Source organism: Acinonyx jubatus, chromosome B2 (genome assembly GCF_027475565.1).
Source record: "Acinonyx jubatus isolate Ajub_Pintada_27869175 chromosome B2, VMU_Ajub_asm_v1.0, whole genome shotgun sequence".
Lineage (NCBI taxonomy): Eukaryota > Metazoa > Chordata > Mammalia > Carnivora > Felidae > Acinonyx > Acinonyx jubatus.
Window position 1 is genome coordinate 33,696,482 of NC_069385.1, and position 16,791 is coordinate 33,713,272.

Here is a 16,791-nt window from a genome sequence, read left to right on the forward strand (position 1 = left end):
TGGGTAAATGTGACTTCACAGAATCTACTCACCCTAAAGCTGGAGGGGAAAACTCACATTTTTTTTTGCCCCTGCAGTGAGTTGTGGAGTTTAGCAAAACATCAAGATAGGACTGGGTAACCTTAAGCTCTATGAGAGAAGTAATGGATAAGTTTCTGATGGAACTCATTTATGCGCAAACTAACGGATCAGTTGGTGTCCCTTGTATGTGGGGAGAAGAGGCTGGAGTTGTATTAAGCCTCAAAACTTAGCTGTTTCAGGTTTCCCCTGCCTCCTCTCTGGTCTACTAGAATGGGCAATTTCTCACACATGTCATCTAGTTCATGGTTAACTGCTCAAGTGGCAGCTGCAGATTTTCTAATTATCTCCTGCTGAACACAACCAGTTGACCGTGGACAGTTGTCAATTAGGCAGAACTTGTGCCCCTAATAAGAAGGCATAGCTAAATGCTGCTCTGATAATACAGTTTAAGTTCCTTTATTATACCCTAAATAGCCATCTAATTTAGCTGTGACAGAAGAGAACAAAAAAATAGAATATCTTGATGGATCAAAATAATTCCAGTATATAAACCCATGAATTTATCCACAAAATAAGGTCTTACTGGAAATAGATTTGCCAATATATTAACAGAGGTTACTTCTTGGTGGTTGGTCTATGGATGGTTTTTATTTTCTTATTTGTGCTTTTTGGACTTTCTGTATCCTAAAAAAATAATAAAAATTACTTTTGGATTCAGATTTTTAAAAAATGAGGGATGTGGTAGCCTGGCTGTCAGTGTCCTACTTTTAGCCAAGGCCCTGAGCCCGGCTTCAGAAAACCATAAACTATTCCTATAAATCCTAAGACCTTCAAAAAATTCAAACAGACACAGAATTGTAGTTTCCCTCTGAGACCTGTCCAGCTACTCAGTTATTTATAGATGTCAAGAACAAGGTATATAATTTTCTGTTTAAATCCAACATGTGGTAGACATCTTATAAACATCTGATGAATAAAGGCATGAAAGAATAAGTGAATGCATGAATAACATAGTCGATCAGATGTTTTTCAATTGCAAGTTTCTGAAAACTGAATATAAATGGGGCATTAACAATTATTGTACCTGGAAGCATAAGGGTCAAGCTGTACTCCGGTATAGTTTTACTTTCCTTAGCCACCCATGAATTATTTCAGATTCCCTCTGGCTCCTTTACAGGTATGCCACCCAAATATCACTTTAGACAGCTCTGGGGTTATATCCTTAGAACTTTAAAAAAAAAAGTTTTTTTAACGTATATTCATTTTTGAGAGACAAAGAGAGACAGAATGAGCGGGGGGGGGGGGGGGGGCAAAGAGAGAGGGAGACATAGAATCCGAAGCAGGCTCCAGGCTCCGGGCTGTCAGCACGGAGCCCGATGTGGGGCTCAAACTCACAAAGAGTGAGATAGTAACCTGAGCCCAAGTCGGATGCTCAACCGACTGAGCCACCCAGGTACCCCATCCTTAGAACTTTTAATTCAAAGTAAAAGAACTTTGCTTCACCACCCATCTGGGAATTCCAGGTAAATATCTAACTGGACCACCATGAGCCCTAGCCCATCCTTGTAGCCAGCATGTGTGGGCACTGTGACCAACAGCCCCTCCAAACACCATGGACCTGGGAAGAATCCCCCAGGGGAAGGGAGTGGGAGATGCAAATTCCAAGAGAAGTAAGGAGGGAGACAGACTGGGCAGACAAAGCCAACACTTCTCTAGAGAGAGGCATTATTAATAATAAAAATGGCAACATTGCTAATAACTGTGATTTATTATATACAGGTGCCATCTAAGCCCTTCACACTGTTTATCTCAAAGCCATTCTACAATCCTGCAGGTACTAAGGATCAGGGCCATTAAGTGACCCAACCAAGAGCAAAGTAAATGACTGACAAGGAAGAGGCTAAGACTTGATGGACTATAATGGAAAGGGGACAAATGCATTGAGGTGATTTAAACTTAGACCTGCCCACTGATAACATGCTTGACTTTTTTTTTTCTCAAAAAAAGGTAAGAAAGTCATCCCTGGACAAAATTTAGGGCTATGTTGCTAACATACATCTTTTAATTTACAAATTTATGCATTCACTGGGACTCTGGGCAACCAGACATTCTAGCTTCTCATGTGACTTGATTCTTTTTAAGTTAAGGTGATTCATTAATCATATAACTGAACGTCTTCGTTTTTATGGTTTTAAAAAAAATGTAAGTAAACTAGGGGCACGTGGGTGGCTCAGTCGGTTAAGCATCTGACTTTGGCTCAGGTCAGGATCTCACAGTTTGTGAGTTCGAGCCCTGCATCCTCACTGACAGTTCCAAGCCTGCTTGGGATCTCTCTCTCTCTGCCTCTCCCCCACTCACTCAGTCTCTCTCTCTGTCTCAAAAAAAAAAAAAAAAAAAAAAAAACACAAAACTTTAAAAAGATCTTTAAAAAAATAAGTAAACTAATTTTTATTCAAGCAAATCCAAAAATTAAGAAAAACCACTTAGCCAGGCATGTGTCCTCATTTTGGGTTTGGGAAACAATGACAGTATACGACTTCCATTTAAAAAATGATGTGTGCAGGGCCACTCATAGAAAGGTAGTATACACAGTGATTCAGAGCATGGAGTCTGGGGCCAGACCCTGGTGGGAATCTAGGCTCCTAATGCTGTCTTTTATTTTTCTTTAATGTTTATTTATTTCTGAGACAGAGAGAAACAGAGCATGAGTGGGGGAGGGGCAGAGAGAGAGAGGGGGACACAGAATCCGAAGCAGGCTCCAGGCTCTGAGCTGTCAGCACCAAGCCCGACGTGGGGCTCGAACTCACAAACCATGAGATCGTGACCTGAGCCAAAGCTGGACGCTCAACCGACTGAGCCACCCAGGCGCCCCATCCTAATACTATCTTATTAGCTGTGTGAGCTTGGGCAGATTACCTAACTCTTCAGTGTCTTGCTCTCCTCATATGGGAATGGAGGTAATGCTAGGTCGTCTCTTAGAGGGTTGCCGTGTGGATTACGATGCTTTAGTCGTAAAGGGGTTAGAGCAATGCTTGGATAAGTAAATGGCAGCTCTTAATTTTATTAGTGCCCTGATTGCCTTTGTGTAGGTACTTTTTGCAGGCCCTTCATAGTTGTTTTGCTTCTGTTTTGGTCTTTATCAAAGAACCACATCAGGAAATAGAAATGCTGTCCTCATTGCGGAGGCTGCGTTTATTCCTCGATTCAGTGTCGGGGAGATCATTTCATGGGTCTGGGTTGCGGAGGAATTGAGTGTCCATGCATATATCAACTAATTGACTCTTTTGTATTCCACAGTGTTGAACTCTGCAGCGAGAAGATGAAAAGATGCCTTACGGCAAGGACATTGCAAGTCTCAGGAGTTGGAGAAAGGAGGCTGAGTCTTTAGGCCAGAGCTTTTACTGCATCAGAGAGAAATGAGGCGCAACTGACAAATGACCCCTCTTATATCGAGAACCCCAAACGCCGAAGTCAAATAACGGAAAAGGCCCCCGTCAACCTACAACAAATTTCAAAGCTGGCAGATTGAATTTAAACTTTGCATAATTTATGTTAATCACTTGAGAATATGGATGTCTAAATAATGAAAACTTGCTATTTAATGCATCTGTGTTTGCTTTTCAGTTACTTATTAAGAAGATAAAGGCCAGTTCTTTCTTCAGGGTTGTCCTCCTGGTTTAGCGGAAAGTCCGCTGAGATCAGAGACTCAGAAGAGGAAACGAGCAGCAGTAATGAAGCAACACATATTTCGTCCTGTGTGCTGGCAGCCCTTTCAGTTTGTCAGGTTTGACTAATGTGAAGCAGATGCAGGCAGTTAACTATATCAAGATGTGCCTCGGCACCAGGGGCAGCGGAGGTGATGTTGCAACTCCGGTCAGAGAGCTAGGATCTTGTTCCAGCAAGTATTGAGGTATGCAGCTTATTTTTCCACTGGTCTTAGTTTCAGTGGGTTGATTTCCTTTTGGTCCCAGAACTTTGAAGTGGAAGCATGATCATCCTATGAACTTGTGCTTTATTGGCTTTAAAAAAAAATCATGAACGTAAAAGCCAGGAAAAGTAATTTTGCATTTTGATAAAGAAGAAAATCTAAAGCGTCGTTTGCTTGAAAAATTTTTCCCCTGGAGGTGACTGTCCGTGTTTATAAATATTCACTCAAGTCCATTCTGACAACTGGCCCATGTGAAGAAGGTGCCAAAACACAAGAGCATCCACAAATACGCCTTTAAATTTTTTACACGCTTTTTTTTTTTTACCTGGCCTGAGCCCCACCTCTTTCCCACTCCTGAAAAATAGAGTTCATCCAGCATTCCAAATGTTTGTGGCACTGAACTGAGGGCTTAGATGGAGGTAAATGAAGGAAGGGAAATTTCTTCTGCTTGTGGAGTTTACAACCTAAGGTTGAAAAAGCTTAGTTTCTAAAAGAAACCACTGCTCAAGATGGCAGTCAAAAGAATTTTAGAAGCTATTCAGGAGGGGTCAGTGTAACTTAGCATTTATCCTACAGTTTTCTGGAAGTGTTCCAGTGATAAAATTTTAGATTTAAAAAGTAATATAAGTATCATGTTGGACTGTGTTTGCATTTTTATAAGCTTATAACTGATTTTTTTTCCCTGTACCATTTCAAACATTAAAAATGATGATTTAGGCTTCTGATGGGTTAAAAATATATTCTGACTGGTGTTCACCCCTGAAATCCACCACGTGCTCTTATATGAATAATACCATCTCACCCCAAATTGAGGCATGGGAAATTTGCAATTCCCTCAAAGGATTGTAAATGAGCCTGTTGTCTAGCTGCCAAAGTAAATTAACAAGATTTAAATTTTTCCATAATATCTATTAGAAATTCCAATGACTAGTAATTAAAGCAGTCCTTGCTCTCTTGTGACACATGCAGCGTGACAAAACAGTCCTAATATGTCACCTCTCTGCCTCTGTTTTATTTTGCCTAGTTGGGCACCAGGTGGCTTATTCTGTAGGGTGTGTTGCAGTCTATTAAATTCTAAATGTGAAATGGAAATAAAACTCAATAAATATTTTATGGTATGGGTGAGTATATATTCCTCAAAGCCATTCTAAACCCTTGAGTTTTATATGAGCAGCATTTTCTATAATAAAATATTTTGTTATCATTATAGAAAAATATTTTAAATGCACAAGAGGGAAAGACTGTCCATAATCCATCACCCGGAGATAATCGCTGTTAATACTATTTTTGTGTATCTGGGCCCAGATATTTTGTTATATATTCAGAAATAATTGTGATCATATGGCATATAAATTATATAAATTGATTTTAAAGTGTCTTTTTCTGATTATAAAAGTAACACTTTGAACATTGGAAAAATAAAGAAGATAAAAGTAATCTAGAATCCCACCCAGGGATAACCACTATCAATATTTCATTTCTAATTACAATCTTTTTTCTTTGCATATTTGCATATATTTAGAGGTACACAATAGTGATTCTTTTGGCATAATGAGCAGAAAAATATTGTAAGGCTTTGTGGATGATGCTATGCAGAGGGGCCAGTGACAGATAATATGTTTATCTTTCATAGAAAAACTTAGTAAATCAGGTCATTAAAAATGAAATTTAAAGAAATAAAAAATAAGTTTTCAGGTTACTTGACTAAGAAACTGGTTCCTACTGTTTTCCAGGAAACCGACTGTGTATATTGAAGGCAGAGGAAACAGAAGAAAATCCTGGTTTGGGGGCTTCTCCCTGTCCAGTGTCATAACTGCATGAAAGAATTTAGCCACTGTTGGCAACAGCTGGAACCGGGCTTCATCAGGTAGTCTTTTAAATGATCATTAAGTATAGCAAGCGAGGGGCGCCTAGGTGGCTCAGTCAGTTAAGCCACAGACTCTTGATTTGGGCTCAGGTCATGGTCTCACAGTTCCTGGGATCGAGTCCTGTGTCGGACTCTGTGCTGATAGGATTCTCTCTGCTTGGGATTCTCTCTCTCCCACTCTCTCTGCCCCTTCCTCTCTCTCTCTCAAAATAAATAATTAAATATTTAAAAATATATGTATAGCAAGTGAAGGATTTCAACTGAACCCTGGGGTGAAGGATGGGGCTCAAGAAGCACATTTTCTGGAATTATGGGAAACAGACAAACTCAGAAGCAGAAGAGAAATATTTGAGAAGGTCTAACTCTGTGAAAACTTGTCACCAGACTATTGAATGCTTCTGACAATACACATTCCCTTTCATATAGTTGGACTATTATTGAGTTTTGAAATATTTGATTTATCCTGGCTGGAGTATTCTGTTAAGTATTTTTTTCCAAGAGAGGTACATGTATAGACTTCCTAGGCATTTTCATACTTGAGGATGTCTTTATCGATATTCCTGGGTCATAATCCTTTCCTTGTAAATTCCATAGTCATTTCTCCAATGTCTTTTGCCAATTGGTATTTCTGGGGAGACCTCTTAAGTCACCTTTTTTTGGATGTATTTGTAAACAATTGGTAATTCCTTCTTGATCTCTTGTCAATTTTGTTTCCTCTTTATTTTCCAATCTTAGTCCATTAAACTTTCCTTTGTATTCTGATATTGAAACTAAGGAACTGGCATGACTTTAAATCCCAAAGCATCCATTAGGGGGTCATATACAAGGAGACTATAGGTGCAACAAGAATATAATCCATTGGCCCATAAGACACATGGGTTCTCACATCCAGATGCGATATCCTCCCCAACCCTCAACTGAACACCTTCAATATGCTGTTTCAGAGATAGGCATTGCTTATGACAGTTCTGGACCATGATGAAACTGAAGTTCAAGTGCCTCAGTTACTCTTTTTGACTGAATATTTTATCTACTGATTGCTAGAATTCATGCCAAGTTTGAGAGGAGTATTTTGCAGTGAAGTCCTGACTTATCGGAGAAGGAGGAACACCTGGTTTGGAATCTATCACTGTCTAAAAGGAATTCTTGAACATTATAAGTAAAGCAGCAGCAGAATGTATAGGGTGAATGCTGAGGATCACAAATAATTTGGTCTAATTTAACATGGTGGTAATTGAATTTTCTAGTCAGGATGTAACACTGTCACTTAATTGATTTAGCTTGTATCTCAGTAGACTCTCTTCATCTTCATACAGAAGTTATTTTCACAATTTCAGAAGAAAGCCTTTAATTGTGCCATTACCACTTTTAATATAGCTATTTTCTTATCAGGAACTCAAAAGTAATCCTTGAGACATATCTCATTTTTATGTTCCCAATAACTATTATCCTCTAATTTTACAAAAATCTCTTTCTCCCTTTCCTTTGCAATCTGGGAGAACTCCGGTTAGCTTTCTGTACCACTGGTTCACTTTTCTGCTGTGTGCATTCTGCTTTTTACTGCCAGAAAGGCACATTTCAGTTCCGTCTTAGGCAGCTAAGACAAAAATACCAGGGCCTCGGTTGGCTTATAAACAATGGAAATTTATTGTTCACAGTTCTGGAGGCTGTAAGTCTGAGATCGGGTGCAGCATGGTTGGATGAGGGCCTCCCTCTGGGTCACTCACTTCTTACTGTGTCCTCACAAAGCAGATGGAGCAAGGGAGCTCTGCTAGATCCATATAAGGGCACTAATCCCATCTGTAAGGGTTCCACCTTTATGACCTAAGCATCTCCCAAAGCCCCACCTCTTCACACACCACCTTTGGAGGTTAGGATTTCAACTTAGGAATTTCGGGTGGACACAAACATTCAGACCAAAGCATTCTAATTTTGATTTTGTTTCCTTATTGGTATTTATTATCTTAGCCAACTTCTTTTTCATTTACTTCTTATTTTCTTTTATCCTTAGCTGGTTTTCTATGACTGTTGGCTGCTTTTTCACTGAGACAGTGTGTTCTTGCTATCTACTGAGTAAGGATGTCAAAACAATTTGGAAGATGTTTGGTTTGTGCATTATACATTTTTAAAAGTTTAATAATCTTTTGCTTAAATTCCTAGTAGAGCTATTGCTAGGTCATAGGGTAGTTCTATTTTTCCTTTTTTGAAGAACCTCCACACTGTTTTCCAGAACGGCTGTACCAATTTGCATTCCCACCAACAGTGCAAGAGGGTTCCCGTTTCTCCACATCCTTGCCAACATCTGTTGTTTCCTGAGTTGTTAATTGTAGCCACTCTACCTGTGTGAGGCAGTATCTCAATGTGGTTTTGATTTGTATTTCCCTGATGATGAGTGACGTTGAGCATCATTTCATGTGTCTGTTGGCCATCTGGATGCCTTCTTTGGAAAAGTATTCATTCATGCCTTCTGCCCATTTCTTCAGTGGATTATTTGTTTTTTGGATGTTGAGTTTGGGAAGTTCTTTATAGATTTTGGATACTAACCCTTTTTCCGATATATCATTTGCAAACATCTTCTCCCATTCCATTGGTTGCCTTTTAGTTTTGTTGATTGTTTCCTTTGCAGTACAGAAGCTTTTTATCTTGATGAGGTTCCAATAGTTCATTTTTGCTTTTATTTCCCTTGCCTTTGGAGATGCATTGAACAAGAAATTGCTGCAGCTGAGGTCAAAGAGATTATTGCCTGTTTTCTCCTTTTGGGTTTTCATGGTTTCCTGAACTACCCTACAACCCAGCAATAGTGCTACTAGGAGGGTACAGGAGTGCTGATTCATAGGGGCACATGTACCCCAATGTTTATAGCAGCGCCTTTAACAATAACCAAATTATGGAAACAGCCCAAATGTGCACCAACTGATGAATGGATAAAGAAGTGGTTTATATATACAATGGAATACTACTTGGCAATGAGAAAGAATGAAATCTTACCATTTTCAGCAACATGTATGGAACTAGAAGATATTATGCTAAGTGAAATAAGTCAGTCAGAGAAAGACAGATATCATATGTTTTCACTCATATCTGGAACTTGAGAAACTTAATGGAGGACCATGAGGGAAGGGAAGAGGAAAAAAATAGTTTCAAACAGAGAGGGAGGCAAATCATAAGAGTCTCTTGAATGTAGAGAACAAACTGAAGGTTGATGGGGGTGCAGGGGAGGAGGGAAATGGGTGATGGGCATTGAGGAGAGCACTTGTTGGGATGAGCACTGGGTGTTGTATGTAAGCAATGAATCATGGGAATCTTTCCCCCAAACCAAGAGCACACTGTATATACTCTATGTTAGCTAACTTGACAATAAATTATAAAAGAAAAAAAAAAAGTTTAATCTTACTCTGAATCTTGAGAAAGAAAGCTCCATACAGGCTCTTAAATTCATTGTTGAGACAAGAGAACTCTAGATTCAGTGTCTGTCTGTCTGCAGCCAGGCTGTGGATGCCCTAGATGTGATTCATGGTCATATGCATGTGGGTGGAACTAGCCTCTTAGATCCACAGCTGGGGGCCAAGTCCACATGTGCATCTGCCAAACCAATCTCCAAGCTGTAGCACATTCATGTAGTGCTAGGTGGCTCTGTGATATGGAGACGGGATTTTTTCCCCTGACCCTACTTCCTTTCAACTTGATACTCTGAGCAAATAAAATACAAGTAAATGTGAGATACAGTAATGCCAAACTTTCTGTTTGTGTCTAAACAACAGCACTTGTGGGAATTAACCCTCCCAGTGCTAAGCCACCTCCCCCTGCTTTATATCCTCTTGAATCTAGGAGTTGCAGCTTCTGGAAGGATGTAGAAGTAAGGGTGTGGGCAGCCCACCCGCTTCCACTGCCTCCCCATGGGCTGCAGGTGTGGCAGCTTCCTTTAGAAGCTGGTGTCTGTGGGGTGCTGCTCATCTCAGAACTGTGGCTTAATAAAATATTGAATCTTCTCCCCTGTCCGTGCAGATGTCTATTTTGGTAATCCTTCTAATATGAAATGGCTGAACTTTTCCAACATTAAAAATAGGTAAATGCCACGGGTGAAATGCAATTTGAAGTTGGCGATATGGCTACTGAGTCTTTGAGCTCTTATTATTCCTGTGATGTGTCTTTTGGGTGATAATCTGGTGTCAAGGAAATTTGTAATAATTACTCGATGATTTGAAACAAGATTCATTACTAGTATGTTCACGTTGCATTTGTAGACATTACAGAATGGCATAATTTTTCATATACTAAGGCCATGACTTGATGCTAAAGGTCATAGTAAAAATACTTTAACATCATAGAAATTGCAGTTTGTAGAGGATGTGAAGCAAGGAAAATCTTATGCATATTGCCAGGGATTATAAACTCTGCTGATAATTCTTATTGTGTCCCAGACCCAATATTTGACTCCAATATTTCAGGGAGCTTAGAAAGCTGAAAACAGAAAGATAACACATTAAGTATACAATGGTTCTGCTTCTGTTGATAACTCACATTGCCATGGGTGAGATGTGGTTTCTGTTTAATTGTAATGACTGTGACAGCAACTGTAACAGTTAACACACAAATGCAGTATTTGTTCAGCCATTTTTAAGTTCTTGTCCTAAAAAATTTCATCTTTTAGTTGAAAGCTTCTGCATTGATTTTTGGTTTCAAAAAGAATTTTCTCAAACAATTTTTTGCCAGCTATTTTGAAGACATTAAAAATACCTTTTCCATATTTTTAAGAAAGAGCTCAACCCATTCGGCACTCCGAATAGAGCTCATGTTTAAATTAGTAATTAAAGAAAACTGATTTGCATTAACCTTGGGGGTAGTCACTGTACTTAAGTGGAACCCCATAACAATTGCACATCTTTTTGTATATTTTCATTTATGAATGCATGGTGTTACTGTTCATGCACAATCCAGTTTTCCATGTATAACTTGCATGTGCCAATTTATAAAAGGGACGAGGGCAAGAAGAGAGTAGGGGATAATCTGTCACTGTCACCATCCCTGCGTTCAAGTACCGAAGGGCTGGTTGATTCTTATTCCCTCACCACCTGCATGCTTCTTCAAAGAACTGTAAAGAGTAGATTTGCAGAAAGCTCCTAGCTGGATGTGTAGCCCAAGGAACTGTTTGTGATCATGCCTGTGATTGTGTGATTCCAGGATGAGAGCCACACACATTTGCCCTGCACTCAGACCTCATTTCGTCTTTTTATCCCTGAACTCTTATGGCCCTCATGGTCTACCCCACTCTGCTGGATTCCTTATTACATATTGCTTTACATTATTATTTAACATTTCGGTGTATTAAAATTTTGTCTTTTCCACCAAATTATCAGTTTCTTGAGGTCAGGGGCAACATCTTATAAACACTTTGCATATTGTTTCTCATATATTAGGCTTTAAAAAAAACAGTTGTTGAGTTAAACGGAACTGAACGCAGTTGACTATGTATAAAAATATTCCTGCATGCTCTGGGAATCAGAATATTCAAGTACTCAGGCCTCCTGGGTATGTCAGTCGGTTGAGTGTCCGATCCTTGGTTTTGGCTCAGGTCACGAAATGACCTTGCGTTGTGAGATTGAGCCCCATATTGGGCTGAATGTGGAGGCTGTGTGAGGTTCTCTCTTTCCCTCTCCTTCTGCCCCTCTCCCCTGCTCGAGCATGCATGAATGCTCTGTCTGTCTCAAAAAAAAAAAAAATTCAAATTCGTTATGTTTTCTGGCTAAATGCATTTAAGTCAAGAAATTATTTTCCTTCAAGCTTCATTAACTTTCCTGATAGTAACATATATCTGAAGAGTTCTTAATGAAGGGAAAAAACATATCCTATGATGTTAATCAGGGTACAAAATTGAATCTACTGTATCATTTCAACTAGTACGGGAGAAAGGTAGAAGCATCTATCTTTGGATGCTTATATGAATTTTCCTCTTTTTTGGCTTTTCTGAATCTTAAAATTTTTTATGTTTCCAAACATTTACTTTTGTAATCAGAAGCAAATTCAAGAGGAGAAAAAAAAATCTTCCCAGGCTGTGCGTGTATGTGTTTGTGGATACGTAGGTAAGTATGTGTGTGAGACAGAGATTCAGAATTTTCCTCTTTAAGGTAAAAAAAAGGATTAAAAATAAAAATCTCTAAATAAAGGTGAGTCGCGGTTAACTGCTGTTTTACCAAAACGCGTATAGTAGTAATTTGATATAAAAAAGTCATTTTGTTCAACACTTTATTAACCAGAACTCTAGCTGTATGTTTATCATATGCATATCTCCTACATTTGTAACATTCTCTTCAATCTCTATTTTACTGTGCAGCAAGCTCCAACTTATAGGACAAATGAAGAGATGTATTCTAGTGAATCAAATATCAGAGTTAAAGAGATAATAGCTATTTCCAGTTGGCACAATGCTAGAAACTGATATATTTTTATTGTTTGTGTTCATATTGATGAGGAATCACTCAAAACAATTAAATGTCTACACCTAAATAATCAGTATTATTTAGCCTCTTTTTTTCCTCCCCTTCAGAAGCAGAATGGGATAGTTGAAGAATTATAAAGTGATAATATTAGAAATTGATGGCAACAAAACCATTCTGAGCACCTAACTTGTACTGTGCTGGGCTCCACGGGGAGAGAGCTAAACAGGTCCTGGGCTCTGCTCTTGAGAGCTTGTCTATGGGGAGATGGACAGGGACACATGGTTACAAATGTGCTCAGTGCTCTAACCCAGAGTATCACTGTTAGCTGAGAAGCGCCATCTTGTCTTCCGTTATGTATGTGCAAGGTCACTTTTACTGGACATCTTGGATATTAACCCCTTATTGGATATATCATTTGCAAATATCTTCTCTCTGCCTTTTCATTTGGTTGATGGTATCTTTCATTGGTGCAAAGCTTTTGATGTTAGTGTAGTCCCGATAGTTTAATTTTGTTTTTGTTTCCCTTACCTGAGGAGACATATCCATAAGTAGGTTGCTAAGGCAGATATCCAAGAGATTACTACCTATATATTCTTTTAGGAGTTTTACAGTTTTAGGTCTCATCTTCAGATCTGTAATGTTCTCTGTCTGGTTTTATGTTAAGGCCCAATCCCTGGAGTTGTGGTCAGGTTTAGATCCTGGTCCTGCCTCTTACCAGTTGCATGAACTTGGGCAAGTCATGGAATCTGGTTAAGACTACTGCTTCATCTGTGAGGGCTGGAGTGAACATCAGCTGAGATCATTCACATGAAGTTCCTGGCCCCAGACTTGGCCAGGGCTTAGTACTACAGGAATGTCGCTGTTGGGTCTCAGTCACAACTCAAGTATGAAGGAAATATCAGTTTTTCATTTTCTATTTCTCAATTTCTGACTCTAGGCCGCCATTTTCCCTGGGAGCACCCCCCCCCCCAGGTTGACAAATAAATAAAATAAATAGTTTTCACTTCTGTTCTCAAAAATATATTTTTCTTGGGAACAAAGAAGTGGCAGTCACTGGGTAAAGCATGTCACTGCTCTTGTCAGCTTGGCTCTTTTGGGTCTAGAGGCTCTCTTAGCTTCCTCTGCCACACCAGAGGGAATCTATGCCCCATCTTCCAGGTAAACCATAGCCAGACCTCTCCCTAACATCTCACGGCCTATGAGGTGGGTCAGAAAGCTTGGTGCAGCTCGGTCAGCTTGGTGACCTCCCCAGAGCCTTCCCTTTTCTTTCTCCTGTATTAGCCTTGTAATATTTGGTTTGTACCCACAGATAATGCTCCTCCTTTTTAGTGTCTATAGATACTTTGTCATTCTGAGGGATTAGATTTGTAGGCCAGTCCTGCTTTCCCCAATGCCGCATAAGTCCCTAGGGGCAATGAGGGGTCAGCCAGCTACCCACTGAACAGTGGAAAGAGAGCAGGGAACATACAAGAGAACAGAAACAAATGCATGTCTTAAAGTATTATCTAGCCACAGTAGATTTGGTAAAAGCATCAGAAGGGTAATACTAGTTAACATTTTACACAGCTCTGATGTGGTGATTTACAAAATTATGTCCATGGATTCTTTAATACTTCTACTTTTGAGAAGCAGAACTTGATTTCCTTCCTTCCCCTTGCATACTCTCTCTCTCTCCTCTGGGTCACTTGCTGTGGAGAAAGCCAGCTTCCGTGTTGTGAGCTGTCCTGTGAAGTCCACTGGCGAGGAACTGAGGGAGGCTTCTGGCCAATAGCCGTGAGGTCTGTCAGTAGTGATAGGAGTGATCTTAGAAGCGGATTCTTCAGCCCCATTTGAACCGGGCAGTGATGGCAGCCCTGTCTGACTGCAATCTCATGAAAGATCACCCAATTACATACATATATAAAACAAGTTGCAACCATAGGGTGACAATTTAAGTACTATACAGTTTTAACATATTTATTTATTTATTTTGGGAGTGTGAGAGAGAGAGAGAGAGAGAGAGAGAATGAGCAGGGGAGGGGCAGGGAGGGAGGGAGAGATTAAATCCAAGGCAAGCCCCATGCTCAGCACAGAGCCCGACACGGGGCTCAAACCCATGACTGTGAGACCATGACCTGAACTGAAATCAAGAGTCGAACACTTAACCAACTGAGCCACCCAGGCACCCCGAGTTTTAAGGGATGAGATTCAATTCATAATAGAAAAGTTATTTCCATCTCAGTTGTATGGAAGAGGCCATGTTCATGGCAGCATGTTGAAAACTCACAGTATGAAAAGAAGTTTAAATGGAAGGGAAGAGCAGGTCGGACGTTTTGCTCTTCTGTAAAACAGATTGAAATGAGCTGCCTGAATTGCTCTGCCCAGAACCAACAATAGTGTGTGTGTGGAGTGTAAGGAGCCCTACCCATTAAAATGGCATCTGTCTACAGTTGTACTATTATAATCCTGGTCTAGAGTTACTAAATTTGTTTTTTCTCTCTACTCTTGTGTTTATAATCTAAATCATAATTGCTAGAACTTTGAAGCAATTTAAACGACGCTTTGTTAGAAAAATTACCCATAAAAGTGTGATTTACAGAGGAACCTACTGGTGTAAGCAGCCACAATTATCTCTGTTGTCATAGTAACAGAGTTTAAGCTTAACCAGTGTGTTAAAGTAATGGAGTACTAGAGAAATGTTGGTGATATTGGAATACATAAAGACACACATACTACCGTTGACACGAGTAACCTTGATATGAAACTTGTAACAAGCATTTTAAATTGCAAACACCATTTTGTTTTGAAAACAAGCACTCTCACTTGATCCAAAAATTACTGAAAATTTATATGAGGTCTCTTGTATCCTAAGAAAGGCTTCATTTCTGCTTTTTCTAGGAGAAGTTAGACATGGGCAATAATTTCCAAAGGTTATGTTTGATGTCTGCCCTGATTTCTTCTTCAGCATTAGGAATATTGTTAAGGAAATAAATTTAGGACTATGGTTCTATTAAAGATCATGGAGGGGCACCTGGGTGGCTCAGTCAGTTAAGCATCCGACTTTGGCTCAGGTTATGATCTCACAGTCTGTGAGTTTGAGCCCTGCATCTTGCTGTGTGCTGACAGCTTGGAGCCTGGAGCCTGCTTTGGATTCTGTGATTCTGTGTCTCCCTCTCTCTCTGCCCCCAACCGCCCCCCCACCCCGCTTCCCTGCTTTCTGTCTCTCTCTCAAAAATAAACATTAAAAAAATAAAAAAAAAAATTTTTTTAAATGATCACGGAACAAAATAGAAATGAGATCATTATTTTGACAAATAAATAAAATAAATAGTTTTCACTTCTGTTCTCTAAAATATGCTACATGTCAGATGACTTGGAACCTTGGCAGAGTCAGTCCAGATGATGTTACGCATATTCTCTTGTTCAGGGTTTATTAGTGATGGCACCATGTAGAAGCCCCTTCTAAAGTTGTTCTCACAGAGACCTTAAAATAACCACTTCACAGTAAAAATATTGCCTTTGTGACAACCTTACTATCCTTTCGCACGGAATATGGAGTAGGAATAGGGTGAGCCTGGGCCAAACATTTAAGTTTGAAAATTGTAATGTTCTCTTATTTACAGGTGTTCGCAAAAAAAAAAAAAAAAAAAAAAAAAAAAAAAAAAAAAAAATGCAACTGAGCAAATTAGAAGATCTCATCCCAGTGGCTTTATTCAAGGATTAATGAATTAGCCAGCATCCCACCTTGCAAGTAGAAGGAAGCTCTGAAAAACTACATCTAAAATAGAAGGCTTTTGTATCCAGAACCAGGCAGGACCAAGAAGTTATTAGCAAAAGAAAAGAAAAGATTGTTTCAGGCCAGGTCACCTTCCCTCGGAGAGAAGGGCAAGGGGTCTCCTCTGGCCGGAGACCTCACTAGTGCCCATCAGGAAATTCCTGGTCTAAAATTCCGCTCCCGGGAGAGGCTGAAATTGCCTTAGATTAGGTACTAAGTCTTGCTGGGGTTTAATGTAAGTGACTCCATTTGGGGTCTGTTTCTTTTTAACAATTGTCATTGTAATTGAAGGGCGTTATGATAGGCCACCCCCAGATATGACACTTTGGCATAGGAGTTATTTTGAGCTGAAGTCACTTGAGATTCAACAGATGCAGAAAGATGCCATCCCAGAACTTCCCTCATTTGACTGAAAGCAGAGACACCTGAGAAATGACGACTGCCATAAATCTCCTCTCCAAGGAAAGTTTTATGGCCACGAAGAGGGAAAGTTGGCACCGAGATGGATCTGTGTAACAAACTTTGCCAAAGTAGTCCTTATCTTCCATTGATTTTCCACATATATTTATCTTTCAGTTTGTAGCCACTGGACACCTAAAATCCCTTTTCCTTTGTCTTGCCACGTCTCCATAGTTTATTGCTCTTTGTTAAAAATGGTATATAAACTCTCAGACCTACTTCTTTGGGTCTTCACTTCTTCTCTAGGAAGAACTCCACGTCCTGTAAAAATTAACATCAAATAAAATTTCTACGCCCCTTCATCTGTTAATCTGTCTTTTGTCAG

General features: G+C 39.6%; 1 long non-coding RNA gene across 2 annotated transcripts; it reads left to right on the forward strand.

Annotated features, from left to right (window-relative positions):
• Positions 1 to 1,407: 1,407 nt before the first annotated feature.
• LOC128315413 (uncharacterized) lies at positions 1,408 to 6,157 on the forward strand. Of its 2 annotated transcripts, none has more exons than XR_008298155.1 (3): positions 1,408 to 2,028; positions 3,319 to 3,931; positions 5,683 to 6,157. It is a non-coding gene; the product is annotated as an uncharacterized LOC128315413 (long non-coding RNA). The 2 variants fall into 2 exon arrangements; XR_008298156.1 differs by having other exon boundaries at positions 1,408 to 1,966.
• The last annotated feature ends 10,634 nt before the right edge of the window (positions 6,158 to 16,791 follow it).